The sequence below is a fragment of the Prionailurus bengalensis genome, chromosome D1 (assembly GCF_016509475.1).
Source record: "Prionailurus bengalensis isolate Pbe53 chromosome D1, Fcat_Pben_1.1_paternal_pri, whole genome shotgun sequence".
Lineage (NCBI taxonomy): Eukaryota > Metazoa > Chordata > Mammalia > Carnivora > Felidae > Prionailurus > Prionailurus bengalensis.
In genome coordinates, this window is record NC_057346.1 from 70,284,849 (window position 1) to 70,299,776 (window position 14,928).

General features: G+C 36.0%; 1 protein-coding gene across 2 annotated transcripts in view; it reads right to left on the minus strand.

The window, feature by feature from the left end:
* Nucleotides 1-14,928, minus strand: part of BTBD10 (BTB domain containing 10) — an 88,212-nt gene that overhangs the window by 72,153 nt on the left and 1,131 nt on the right. The gene's annotated exons all lie outside the window — the stretch shown is intronic.

Consider the following 14,928-nt stretch of genomic DNA (forward strand, 5'->3'; position numbering starts at 1 on the left):
TAAAATAAAATATATATACCCATGCATGCATATGTTTTTAAAATCATTATAAATATCACATAAAACTTATGACAAAGTTGCCTCTGCAGAAAGGCTGGAATGAGACTTTTCACTATATTCCTTATAGTATTTGAATATAACACATGTTGTTTGCATAATACAGCATTATCTACAATAAAGTATTTGGAGGTGGTTCTGTTACAGAAATTATCTTCCCTGTTTAATTTTACTTGCTTAAGTGTAGTTTTTGTTTGTTTGTTTCTGATTGCTTCTACAATATGTCAATACATATTATAGAAGAGGAAAACATCTTTTTCCTCTACCCTTGGAAGTTCTCAACTGAAACCCCTGTAACAAAAGACAGATTAACAGAAGAAAAGCATACAGATTTGTTTAATATAAATTTTATATGACACTGGAGCATTCATAAAGAAATGAAAACCTGAAGAAATTATTAATCTGAGGGTTCTTATTTAGTTCTTATGTGATGAAGAGTGGAAAGTTGTGGAAAGATAGAACAGGACAGAGTATGAGCTAAGTGTAGCAAACTGCCTGTTCCTCAGATTCTTCTCTGTATCCCTTCATCTTCAGAGAGAAGAATAATCCTTTCCTCTGGATAAAGGAAGATACCTCTCATGAGGGTTTTTTGACTTGCTTTAGGGACAGGTCAGAAAGTCCATCCTACACATGCCATTTCTCACATTCCCTCAGCTTAAAGTAATCAATATGCCAAGGTACCACATTTTGGGGTAGCATGTGTTAAGCCCCATCATTATACACTGGTAGAATGTTTCTGCCACGTGTCTTGTATTAAACTGTAAGATCCTTAAGGACAAGAAGAAAGTATGATTCAAGTGTGTCCCCACAGCTTAGTACAACTGATATATAAGCTTTTACAAAATGTTTTAACATTAAGATGAAAGAAATTTCATTTAACACAATCTATTAGTAAAGGGGAAATATAAATTATGAAGATTTTTGGACAGTCTTTAACTTAGTTGCTTGTATTAAAAAAAGAATAGTATCATATAATTATACCCATGTTTTAGTTATGGTAAAGAGCACCCTCAAATGAGCAAAAATTTTAACAATTCAATTTTTATTGCCAATACTTGCTCTCAGGAAATATACACTAAGAAAAGTGGGGTCAAAGGAGGGAAAGTATAGGAAATAGCCCTGAAAACATTTTAAATAATATTATCAAATGACCCTTAAGTTTCCCCAAAATATTCCTTAAAGCTGTGGGTCAATTTCACAGAAGGAAGGCCTTTCAATTGTCAAGGCTTGTCCTTCTCTGATTGGCTACAGTTAAAGTAAGGCAAGTGAATAAAGTTAAGAAGTTTATTCAGGTTATTTTTATACTAGATTATGTCTGACTAAATTTTGTGTAACTAGTTCCATGATATCAAATTTAAATGATTTATGCTTTCATTCAAAATGTATTCATTAGGTACTTAACATTTCTTCAGGCGTTTTGCTAACCGCTAGAGATATTCACAGATTTAATAAAATTGCATGGAATTTCCATTAAAAGTAAAGTTCTTTGGCTATTTAAAAGGCCTCCTTATTTAATCCACCAAAATGTAAAATTTCCAATGCCAACTCACATTCAGCCCCTGATCTTCCAGAGGCTACTTGGAGATAAAATCTTTGAGGTAATTGATTTTACAACTTCTATAGAATTTTTTTTTCAATATATGAAATTTATTGTCAAATTGGTTTCCATACAACACCCAGTGCTCATCCCAAAAGGTGCCCTCCTCAATACCCATCACCCACCCTCCCCTCCCTCCCACCCCCCATCAAAGCATAAGAGACTCTTAAAAACTGAGAATTTTTTTTAAAATTTTTTTTTTTAATATTTATTTCTGAGAGAGAAGAGATAGCATGTGAGCAGGGGAGGAGCAGAGAGACAGAGAGAGAGACACAGAATCTGAAACAGGCTCCAGGCTCTGAGCTGTGAGCACAGAACCCAATGCAGGGCTCAAACTCACAAACTGTGAGGCGAAAACCTGAAAAACCAAAAAACCTGAGCCGAAGCCGGATGCTCAAGAGCCACCCAGGCGCCCCATAGAATTTCTATTCAAATTTTGCTGACTTCTTAGTCAAGGCACTAACACTTCAAGAAATGTTTATTTGTTTTATCCCATCTTAAACAGATCAATGAATGTTTGAAAATCTTTCCACATCTTAAGCATTTTCTAAGTACCTGCATTACATGGATAGCATTTGTAAAGAACTAGATGCTGTTTATAGTGCTAAATTCTTAAAACTCACAAAAGACCTAGGAGTTTTTTAATATTCTAAAAAAATTTTAAGTTTTGTTTTCTGTTCATATGTCCCTATTTTTCCTTTTCTTGTATGACCAAATAGCATTGCATTCAAAACTGGAAACATCTTAATTGAACAAATCACCTTGACATAAAATTTAATATAGGCAAATCTCCAATAAGCTGATGAAGTGCCTAAATCAAAGGAGATTACATTCAACTCCTAAGAACAAGCACCGTTTAAACAAAGACTCTTGTTTTCTTTTTTCCTCCATGACCCTTTAAAAAATATTTTTTTTCTTCTGAGACTTTTTTTAAATAAGTCATATATTTCCTTCATATAACCTTTATTATACTGTTCCATTTTGTCCTGTTCATTATCCCTACTACCTTCTATTCCTTTCAGATTTTTGCTTGTTTATCTGCCATCAACTCAATAGGCCAGAAAAGGCCATAAGTATATTCAAGTTCTGGACTGTTGTGCTACCCAACAGAACTTCATGTTTTAATGAAAATGGCTTATGTCTACACTGTACAAAAAGTAGCAACTAGCCATATGTGGCTATTAAGCACTTAGAATGTACAACTGAGGAAATTTTTAATTTTCCATTTTAATTAATCTAAATTTAAAAAGCGATATGTGGCTAGTAACTATCATATATGCCAGCACAATTAGAGGCAGAATATCAGAGCCTCCCCCACCAAAATAGTTTTCTCCTCTAAATGCTTCATTTTAAGGAATCTAAAATTTGCCTTGAGACAAATTACTTGCACACACACACTATACATATCTTTGTATCTTAATATTACAGGTAATGTTCTACTTATAAATAAAATAAAAATTATTTTCGGGGCGCCTGGGTGGCTCAGTCGGTTAAATATCTGACTTTGGGTTATGATCTTGCTGTCTGTGAGCTCAAGCCCCAGGTTAGGCTCCCTGCTGACAGCAGAGGCTGCTTCCGATCCTCAGTCCCCGCCCCCCCGCCCCTCCCTGGCTTGAGCTCTCTCTTCCTCTCTCAAAAATAAACGTTAGGGGCGCCTGGGTGGCGCAGTCGGTTAAGCGTCCGACTTCAGCCAGGTCACGATCTCGCGGTCCGGGAGTTCGAGCCCCGCGTCAGGCTCTGGGCTGATGGCTTGGAGCCTGGAGCCAGTTTCCGATTCTGTGTCTCCCTCTCTCTCTGCCCCTCCCCCGTTCATGCTCTGTCTCTCTCTGTCCCAAAAATAAATAAATGTTGAAAAAAAAATTAAAAAAAAAAAATAAAAAATAAAATAAACGTTAAAAAAAATTTTAACAAATAATAAAATTACTTTCTTATATTCAGAGATCATTGAGCCTTATTACAAAAACTAAAAGTTTGTGATACTGGTATATGAATAGACAGACAAAACAACAGAACAGAATAAAAGGTCCAGAAATAGATCCCTAAAACATGATGAAATTTTATATATGATAAAGAAGTGGTTTCTCAAATCACTTGAGGAAAAGACAGACACTAATAAGTGGTATTGGGACAAATGGATAAATAACATCTGGGAAAACATAAAATTGAACACGTACCTCACAAATACTAGGATAAACTCCAAATGGATCAGCTATTATAAAAACTGAAATCATACATATAGTAGAAAAAAAATAGGTGATTTCCTTTATAATCTGGAAGAAGGTAAAGCCTTTCTTATTTAACTACATAAAAATAAACACCATTGCACTACAAAAAGCAGCAGAAATAACAAAACTTAAAAAATACTTTTCACTATATAAAAAGCTCTTTAAAAAGAGAAAAAAACCCACAGCTCTCCCCCACAAAAAATAGAGAATGTTCAAAAGACATGGGAAATTATCAGAAAAATAAAGGCAAATGGCCTTCAATCTATTAAAGTATGTTCAGCCTAACTCATAAGAGAAATGCAAAATAATATCTCCAATTCTGACCATAAACTGTGTTGGTAAGACTGAGGAGAAACAGATATTCTCTACATTCTCATACACTGCTAATGAAAAACAAACAATATAACCCCCATGGAGAAAAATTTTATAATATCTAAATTATACAAATGTTTACCAGTCCCACTTGTAAAAATCTAGCCTAAAGATACAACTCCACAAATACTAAACAAAATATTCAAAATATATTCACTGTGGCATTATTTGTAACGGCATGAAACTGAAAACACTGAAAACAATCTGAATGTGCGTCAAAAGAGGCTAAATGAAAAAAAAATGAAAAAAAAAATGAAAAAAAAAAAAGAGGCTAAATGAATAAACCAGTACATCGACAGAATGAACTACTATGCATCTATAAAAAAAGAATAAGGGAGATCCCATGTACAATTATGGATCATATCCAAGATATATTATTAGATGGGGGGGAAAAAAGTGAAGAACAAGTAGGATACAGTTTGTTTCTTTTTCTGAACAAATTAAATATATACATATATCTATACATAAATACAAATATACATGTATTTATTTTTGCAAAAAGAACTCTAGAAGGATAAACAAGACACTAATAGAAATGGTTACCTACAGGGACAGATGGGAATGGGGTGAAAGCAATACAGATGTAAGCAAGGTTTTTGAGTATTCTTTTAATATAGTTTTGATAGTTGAACACTGTGTTAATTTATATATTCTAAGTAAATAAAAGGCCTACTATTAGCATGTTCTAAATTGCAACACTTGTTTCTTCGGTTTTGTTTAAATAAACAGTAGATGCACATTATAAATGTAAGTGCAGATTTAGTAGCAATGAAAAGGACTGCCATGTCACTCAAATGCATTCCAGTCCTATTAAATACCTCCATCTAGAATAGTAAGCAATGACCAAGACATATCAAAATGGGTTCTTGAAGAAAAAGGTGAAGCTATCCTCATTTGGGAAGTTTACCAGACTAGTGGTAGCTTAAATATGTTTCAGCATTAAGTGAACTACAGCAAAATATTTACTGAGATTTTTCAAGTAGGACGGAGGTACAGGGGCTAGATGCATCTAATTCAGGAAACCTTGGATAACAGGTTGGATTTCCACATATATTATCTATGCTAATCCACATATCAATCCTATAAGACACAAGAGATGTCTTCTACTGTAAGGTGATGCCTTTCTAAAAAATTGAGAAACTGGCTTAGGCTTAAAGGGATTATGTTATTTGCCTAATGTCATATAGCTAATAAATAAGCTAGGACACAGATACATACCGTTACAGTCAAATTCAGTGTTTTTTCCAACATACTATATATATACACTGTCTCTCAAATTTAATACACAACCAATTAAAATGCTATTCCCAGAAAATAAAAAGTGCTAGTGGTAGCATTTCAAATCAGTAAGAGTTAGATAGCTGGATTACAAACAGATTCAAGGTTAGATAGACAGATTCTAAAAAAAAATTAACTGCTTACCTATTTGAGCAGAAGATCCTTTCCAAATTTCACATTAAAAATTTCAAAGTACAACATAAAATCACAACAAAATCAAGGAGAAAATATAAGTGAATAATTATCTGACTCAGAATAAAGAAGGGGTATCTAAGCCTTTCCAAGTCTCAGAAAGAAAAAAAAAAAAAAAAAAAAAAAACCATCAAGCCAAAGACTGCTAGTATGAGAAACAGGAATGTGCTGCCAGCCAATTTAAGCTAATATTCTCAATAAAAACTAGTAAAAACTTCATCAGGGATCAGATTTAGGATGGCACACAGGCTTCAAGAAGGATTGGTTAGACTACATAAAACTCAAAGAAAACTATAAAAGATTTTACATACAAAATAAAAAATTAAAATCTTAAATATATAGAGAATATTTACATATCCATATTAAAGTACCTGAATACTATGATGGAAAAATGGGCAAAGTTCATGAACTAGCAATTTACAAAAAGAATATGAGTGGCCAAAAAGAGGAAAAGAAGAAATATTCAACCTCACTAGTAATATAAGAAACCCAAGTTAAATCTGAGATGTTTAACCCATCAAATCGTCAAAGGTTTGCTGGTTGGTTTAATGACAAACAGTGAACAGTGATGGCTTAAGTATAGAGAAGATGGCTACTCAAGCTTGTGGGAATATAAATTGTAAAACCTGTAGGGTATCATACACTTTGACACAAGAACCCTTTTAAAATTTTATCCTAACAAATATTGTTTATCAAAGCATTTATGATAAGAGGAAGGGGAAAGGAAACAGGAGGGAAGAAATGTTAATTTTTAAATCTAATTACATATCTGTTATATTATTCAAATTTTCTTTTAATGTCTTAAAATTTTTAAGTCATTACATACAGAATAGATGTGTGTGTGTGTGTGTGTGTGTAAAAAGACAGAGGCAGACAGACTGACCGACAGACTCTGGAAGCCATAATCTTTGGGTCATGGGATTTCAGTGCTATTTTCTTCCTTGCTCTTTGCTAAATGTCCCAAATTGCATGCACTGCATTATACTTTTTTGGTCGAAAAGAAATTACTTCCAAAAATATACTTTTATAAGTAATTTTTCAAAGTGCTCATTGTAAAACAATTTCAAAACTTGGGGCACCTGGGTGGCGCAGTCGGTTAAGCGTCCGACTTCAGCCAGGTCACGATCTCGCCGTCCGTGAGTTCGAGCCCCGCGTCGGGCTCTGGGCTGACGGCTCAGAGCCTGGAGCCTGTTTCCGATTCTGTGTCTCCCTCTCTCTCTGCCCCTCCCCCGTTCATGCTCTGTCTCTCTCTGTCCCAAAAATAAATAAATGTTGAAAAAAAAAATTTTTTTAAACAATTTCAAAACCAACAAGTGTTCAAGACTACTGTTAAATATCAGTCACTAATGAATGACAAATGAAAGCAATGAAAGATGTCACCCCACTTTTCTTCTAAAATGACACTTTTACCCCTTTCTTAATGTTATGAGTTCAACTAATTTAACAGCAACATATGCATACATGTATATATAAATAATGCATATATACTGCTTTCTAGTATTATAAATACACTACATAAACACAAAATGGAAATAAAAAAAGGGACTGAGTAAAGTATATATAAATGGAAGTTCTATTTTTTCTTTCAAATGGCACAACAAACAAGTTTCTCATACACTTCCAGAAGTACATGCAACCCACTAGGGAGATAACTGAAATAAATCACTCAGAATCAGGAGACCTGCAGATCTGTATTCTAGTCTCAGCTTTCCCACTACCAGCCAATAACTTTTATCAAAATCAAGTAAGAGGATTTATTCTGCACTTCAATTTATTCTTCCAAAAATCAGAGTATTAATGATTTCAAGTACTTTCAGCATTATGGTTTTATAATTTCACCACTAATAACTCAGCATTCACTTTTAAAAGAGAAACTCAGACAATGTGGACTACTCAATAAGAAGGAAACAACAGTGCCCCACAATTACCATCTTACAGGAACGTCTTGAAGAAAAGTCTCAATTAACAAATGAGGAACCAAAAGGGCTGAGCAGAGTGTGTTGTTTGCTCTCCAAATGTGAGAAAAATCAAATTCAATCCTGCATTGTATAAAGCACGCTGCTCTGAATGAAATAATTAACTTTAAAATAATTCAGCACTATTTGTATGATCATTCAAGAATAAGAAAATTACCAAAATACTTTGTTGTACAATTTTGTATCTAAGATCTCAGATTGAGATTCTGAGGTTTCTGAGCTTTAAAATTATTTTTTTTAATTTTTTAAAAATGTTTATTTATTTTTGAGAGAGAGAGAGAGAGAGAGAGAGAGCGAGCGAGCACGAACAGGAGACAGGCAGAGAGAGAGGGAGACACAGAATTGGAAGCAGACTCCAGGCTCTGAGCCATCAGCCCAAAGCCCGACGCGGGGCTCGAACTCACGGACCGTGAGATCGTGACCCGAGCTGAAGTCGGACGCTTAACCGACTGAGCCACCCAGGCGCCCCTAAAACTTATTTTTAAGGTGAGATTTAATGTAGTCTACAAATAGAAAATGTAGAATAATTTTCTACTCATCTGCTATAGCAATGACCATCAAAGAAACAAAAAGGAAACAATCCAAATTGGTAAAAATGATTTTATTTTTTTAGAAGTAGATAACAGTATCCTAACAGATTATTTTTTAAATTATTATTTTTTTTTTTTTTTTGAGAGACAGTGAGAGAGCACAAATGGGACACGGGCCGAGAGACAGAGGGAGAGAATCTTAAGCAGACTCCACACCCAGCACAGAGCCAGATGTGGGGCTAGATCTCTTGACCCTGAGATCATGACCTGAGCCGAAATCAAGAGACAGATGCTTGACCGACTAAGCCACCCAGACATTCCAAATAAATGATTTTTAAATTGCCAAACCATCTCACTCTACTATATTCCATCTGGCATTCAAATTACATAGAATTCCAGACATCAGTCAATGGATGCCTACACGAAAAGCAAGAAAAAGAGCTTCCTATTGTTCAGTGCTGACTAGAATAAAAAACAACAACAAAAAAAACACCTTTATAATTTCTAGTGGAAGAGCCATATAGCAAAGCTGTAAACAGCCATTTGAACTTGTTTCCACCCAAGAGAGATAGCTAGATGTAAATTTACCCTGATGGATGTGTGCTATTTTTGAAGCATAAACACAGAAAAACGTACTAACAAGTGATAGTCACTTTACTATTTACATAGCACTTTTACATAAGTTTATTTTATTTCATTCTTAAACTCATGACAATTGTGTTCTAGTTCCACCTTTCATGTGAGGAAACAAAGGCTCGTAGAGGTTAAGTAACCTCATAGAGCTAACATCTGTGTTTAAACACAGATCTAAATGATCCCAAGTAGAGTAGTACAAGCAGAAAAGTAGGATTATAATTAAAATGGCCTCAGAAAAGTGTTATGCATAGTTTCTAATAAAGTACTTCAATCAGTGATTCACTATGAGACTGTCATCCTCAGCCAAATACTAAATGTTAATTTCTTTTTTTTTTTTTTTTTTCAACGTTTATTTATTTTTGGGACAGAGAGAGACAGAGCATGAACGGGGGAGGGGCAGAGAGAGAGGGAGACACAGAATCGGAAACAGGCTCCAGGCTCTGAGCCATCAGCCCAGAGCCTGACACGGGGCTCGAACTCACAGACGGCGAGATCGTGACCTGGCTGAAGTCGGACGCTTAACCGACTGCGCCACCCAGGCGCCCCCTAAATGTTAATTTCAATTTGTGACCAAAAATATTAATAGATAACTCATTTCAACTAATTAAAGATAAAAGTAAGCACCAAGTCCCAGATATTTTACATTTTCAATCAGAAAAATATAAACTATTAATTAAGGGCAATGAAAGATGCTTTGAATGGCAAAGATATCTTTTAACATCTTACTGATCTTCAGCAATCTACTGTGACATCAGATCACATATTCTACATAAAATCTTTATTCGTTTATGTTCAAGTTTGGGCTGTTTCAAGTACTCAGCTCACTGTATTCCCATCATCTACCACTAACATTTACTAACCTCTTGATCCTCTCTCAGGGAGGATCTCTGAATTCTGATTGCTTGTCTTCCATCTCTGTGCTTTAGATTGCTACCTGCTTAGCAAGGAAGTGTGATTCAAGGATGCCAAAGTAAACCAGAGCAAGCCACAGTAGAAGAAATGCAATGTTAACTTGAACCCTAATAAACATTCTATCCAAAAGGAGAAAAAATTATTAAACAGTTCTTCCTCCCTTAATGAACACCAATAACTACCTCTTCCCCCCTTACTGTGGGTTCATAACCAACAAAGAAACAAAATACAGGAGTCAGACAAAGATAAAAATACAGCCAAAACCAGTTGCCAAAAAAGCTTCCTATTACTTCAAACATAAATTAAGCTTACTTAGATCTGTAGCTTTCCATTTCTTTTTCCCTCCTCAGGCCCCAGCCTGCTCAGATAAATCTACCATACACACAAGCAGAAAACGTACCTCCTAAGAATTGGGAGCTCCAAAAACAGAACCAAAAGGCACTGAGCAAAAACATACTCAATCCCTTCTAGCTTCACCTAATGCTTTCTTGGGAAGACAGCTCAGGAGATAGAAAAAAGGAGGAAAGCTACTTACAAAAGAGAACTTCCTACTTTACAAGTCATGGCAGAAAAACAGGAAGCAGAAAATGTTTCCCCCTTCAAACATAATCTCCACAAATATACAACAGATTCTTCAGAATGTTTTTAAAACTCTCAAACAGCAACACCTCACAAACAAACATATTACACAGCGCCTGTTTTACTTCCTATACTAGAGAGAGGAGGAGGGACTGATGAAGAGATAGTAGACTAGTCCGATTTGAGAAGACTGAGCTAAAAGGTAGAAAATCAAGTCTTCAAGCTACCAAAGTAGTCCTCATAAAAAAAAAAAAAACAAAAAAAAAAAAAACAATATTCTCTGTAGTCTTTGTAGGCGTTATGATAAATTTAGTAAAACTTCGTAAAACTACACAGTAGACAAAAGGGTACTTCACCATTTTATCTTCCTTTTCAAAATTCTCTCCCTTACCTAGCCTCCTCTCTCACCCTTACAGCCATCAAAGACCCTCCACCTTGCCTTCAATGTGCCTAAGGTCCACTTTTCTTCTTGGTCTGACCTCTAAACTTCCATTCCCTTCAGCCCAACTAAATATGAATCAGATTATGTGATTAAAGTATTTCATACTAATAGGCAAATGTGCTTTAATCCACGGGGTTCAATCCTACAAATATCACCAAGCTCTACAATGTATAATGCACTGTGTTTTGTCAAAGTACCTATTCTTACAAGAAAAACTAGTTAAATCAGTTTTTTAATGTACAACGTAAAGAAGAGGAACATGAATGCCTGCTTCACATCACACTCTCCCCATCCCATTTCTATCTATGCACCTTCTCCTCACCCCATCTGCCAGGAACAGAATCCAAGGAACCAATACTGCTTCCAGTAAAAGTCAATGACTGAGAAGACAATGTGAGATGGCAGAGCAACCAATAAACATTCAAAACCATAGATGAGTTACAGAGGGTCCTCTGAATTTAACTTCACGTATTAATTACAAGTACACTAAAGGGCCTCTCAATAAACCAATTTCCTTACAAGATACCTATAAATCAGCTTTGCTCAGAGTGTGAGTCATTACATGATACTTTACATGGAAAACCCGAAAGACTCCACCAAAAAGCAGCTAGAACTGATACATGAATTCAGCAAAGTCGCAGGATATGAAATCAAAGTACAGGATTATATCAATGTATAAAATTGGTTGCATTTCTATACACCAATAATGAAGCGACAAAAAGAGAAATCAAGAAATCGGCCCCATTTACAATTGCACCAAGAACCATAAAATACCTAGGAATAAACCTAATCAAAGATGTAAAAGATCTGTATGCTGAAAACTATAGAAAACTTATGAAAGACACTTATGAAAACTATAGAAAACTTATGAAAGACACAAAGAAAAGGAAAAACATTCCATGCTCATGGACTGGAAGAACAAATATTGTTAAAATGTCAATACTAGGGGCGCCTGGGTGGCGCAGTCGGTTAAGCGTCCGACTTCAGCCAGGTCACGATCTTGCGGTCTGTGAGTTCGAGCCCCGCGTCAGGCTCTGGGCTGATGGCTCAGAGCCTGGAGCCTGTTTCCGATTCTGTGTCTCCCTCTCTCTCTGCCCCTTGCTCGTTCATGCTCTGTCTCTCTCTGTCCCAAAAATAAATAAACGTTGAAAAAAAAAATTAAAAAAAAAAAAAATGTCAATACTACCCAAAGCAATCTACACATTCAATGCAATCCCAATCAAAATTGCACCCGCATTCTTCTCAGAGCTAGAACAAATAATCCTAAAATTTGTATGGAACCACAGAAGACCCCAAATAGCCAAAGTAATGTTGAAAAAGAAAACCAAAGCAGGAGGCATTACCATCCCAGACTTTAGCCTGTACTACCAAGCTGTAATCATCAAGACAGTATGGTACTGGCACAAAAACAGACATATAAAACAATGAATAGAATAGAGAACCCAGAACTGGACCCACAAATGTATGGCCAACTAATCTCTGACAAAGAAGGAAAGAATATCCAAATGGAAAAAAGACAGTCTCTCTCATACAGAAGAATGAAACTGGACCACTCTTTTACACCATATACCAAAAAAAACTCAAAATGGATGAAAGACCTAAATGTGAGACAAGAAACCATCAAAACCCTAGAGGAGAAAACAGGCAACAACCTCTTTGACCTCAGCCACAGCAACTTTTTACTCGACACATCTCTGAAAGCAAGGGAAATAAAAGCAAAAATGAACTACTGGGACCTCGCCAAGATAAAAAAACTTCTGCAGAGCAAAGGAAACAATCAACAAAAGTAAAAGGCAACTGACAGAATGGGAGAAGATATTTGCCAATGACGTATCAAATAAAGGGTTAGTATCCAAAGTATAAAAAACTTAACAAAGTCAACACCTGAAAAACAATCCAGTGTAGAAATGGTCAGAAAACATGAATAGACATTTTTCCAAAAAAGACATCCAGATGGCTAACAGAAACAGGAAAAGATGCTCACCATCACTCATCATCAGGGACATACACATCAAAACCACACTGAGATACCACCTCACGCCGACCAGAGCGGCTAAATAACAATTCAGGAAACTACAGATGTTGGCGAGGATGCAGAGAAACGGGAACCCTCTTGCACTACTGGTGGGAATGCAAACTTGTGCAGCTGCTCTGAAAAAGTGTGGAGGTTCCTCAGAAAATTAAAGATAGAATTCCCCTACGACCCAGAAGTAGCACTACTAGGAATTTATCCAAAGGACACAGGAGTGCTGATTCACATGGGCACATGTACTCCAATGTTTATAGTAGCGCTGACAACAGCTGAATTACGGAAAGAGCCCAAATGTCCATCAACTGATGAATAAAGAAGTGGTTTATATATACAATGGAATACTAGCTGGCAATGAGAAAGAATGAAATCTTGCCATTTGCAACAACGTGGATGGAACTGGAGGGTATTAATGCTAAGTGAAATAAGTCAGAGAAGACACATATCGTATGTTTTCACTCATATGTAGAATCGGGGAAACTTAACAGAAGACCATGGGGGAAGGGAAGGTGAAAAAAATAGTTTCAAATAGAAAGGGAGGCAAAGCCTAAGAGAGTTTTAAATACAGAGAAAAAACGGAGGGTTGATGGGGGGAGGGGGGAAAATGGGTGATGGGCATTGAGGAAGGCACTTGTTGGGACGAGCACAGGGTGTTGTATGTGAGCGATGAATCATGGGAATCTACTCCCCAAGCCAACAGCACACTGTATACACTGTATGTGAGCTAACTGGACAATAAATTATATTTAAAAAGAAAAAAGAACCCTGAGCCATTAAACCATAAATACTGAGAAGTTTCTTCTTCAGTTGTTTCCATAGTTAAAATGTTAATAAGTACCAGTTCCATTTGCCCTACTGTACTTAAAAGTTATTAAGTTTGGCTATTAAACTTACCTGTTTTCAATCAGACCTGACATTTTCCCCAAATCTTCGTAGGTTTGAAATTCCAAACTAATGGGGATACTTGCTTTAAATCTTTTTTATTTTTCAGTTGTAAATTTTACTTATTCTGACCTATAACAGAGGTCCCAAACTGGAAAGCAGGCTACAACTACTGACAGGTTTGGGTTCAAGCAAAAATCAAAAGATACTGTGTTCTATTAAGAAGGCTGAAAACTGGGCCCATATTCATGTATGGCACTAAACAAGTGGACCTGAGAACTAGATTCCCTCTAAGATGAAGCATAAACCCTCTAGTGCAGTTACTTTCATCTGCCTGGTACCTGAAGGCGTAGGAGTTTGCTATTCATAATGTACTCCTATGAAAGGTGCATATTTTCCAGATCACTCTCACGCTTTACCATGTCACCTAAATGTAAAAAAAAACCACAAAGCAGATCTTGCTGGTTTGCAATTTAATAGTTAATAACAAAAAAAATTTTGGCTCAGGTCACGATCTCACAGTTTGTGAGTTTAGCCCCACATCCAGCTCTGTGCTGACAGCTCAGAGCCTGGAGACTGCTTCAGATTCTGTGTCTCCCTCTCCCTCTGCCCCTCCCCTGCTCTCATTCGAGCTCTCTCTCTCTCCTCTCAAAAATAAACAAACATTTAAAAAAATATTTTAAAATATTTTTTCATTAGGCTTTAAAAAAAGTGTAAGAAAGAAAATATTCTGACTGGTGGAAGGGTGACATAGAAGTAAAAAGCCCATCTGAAAGCTTTTTTGGGAGAAAAAAGGTGAAAGAACTCAAAAACATTGTTGAGTTACTGAAAGCTTTCCTGATTGAACACTATGTTAATTCCATGGTTTATTACCACACTCCATGCTTCAGAATCCCCCCTTACTTCCTCTTAGTGTATAACAATAGCAGATAGATCATAAACTCTGAGAAATGTTAGGGAAATTTATAAAACACTTTACACCTTCAAAAGTAATTCTCCTGACACTCTTTTAAACAGTCTTAACAACCATCAAGTCCTTTCCCAAGTATTTTCTACCGCTTTTCAATTTACATTCAAATGACAACTGCAGTCCTCATTTTCAAGGCTTGGACTTCAGTCCTGGATGGGCTCTCTAGCACAGAAACTTTTTTTGGCCCTTATGGTTGCATTCCTCATTAGCCTTCTTATTCCAATCTCTATGGTCTATTTCATTCAAAATTT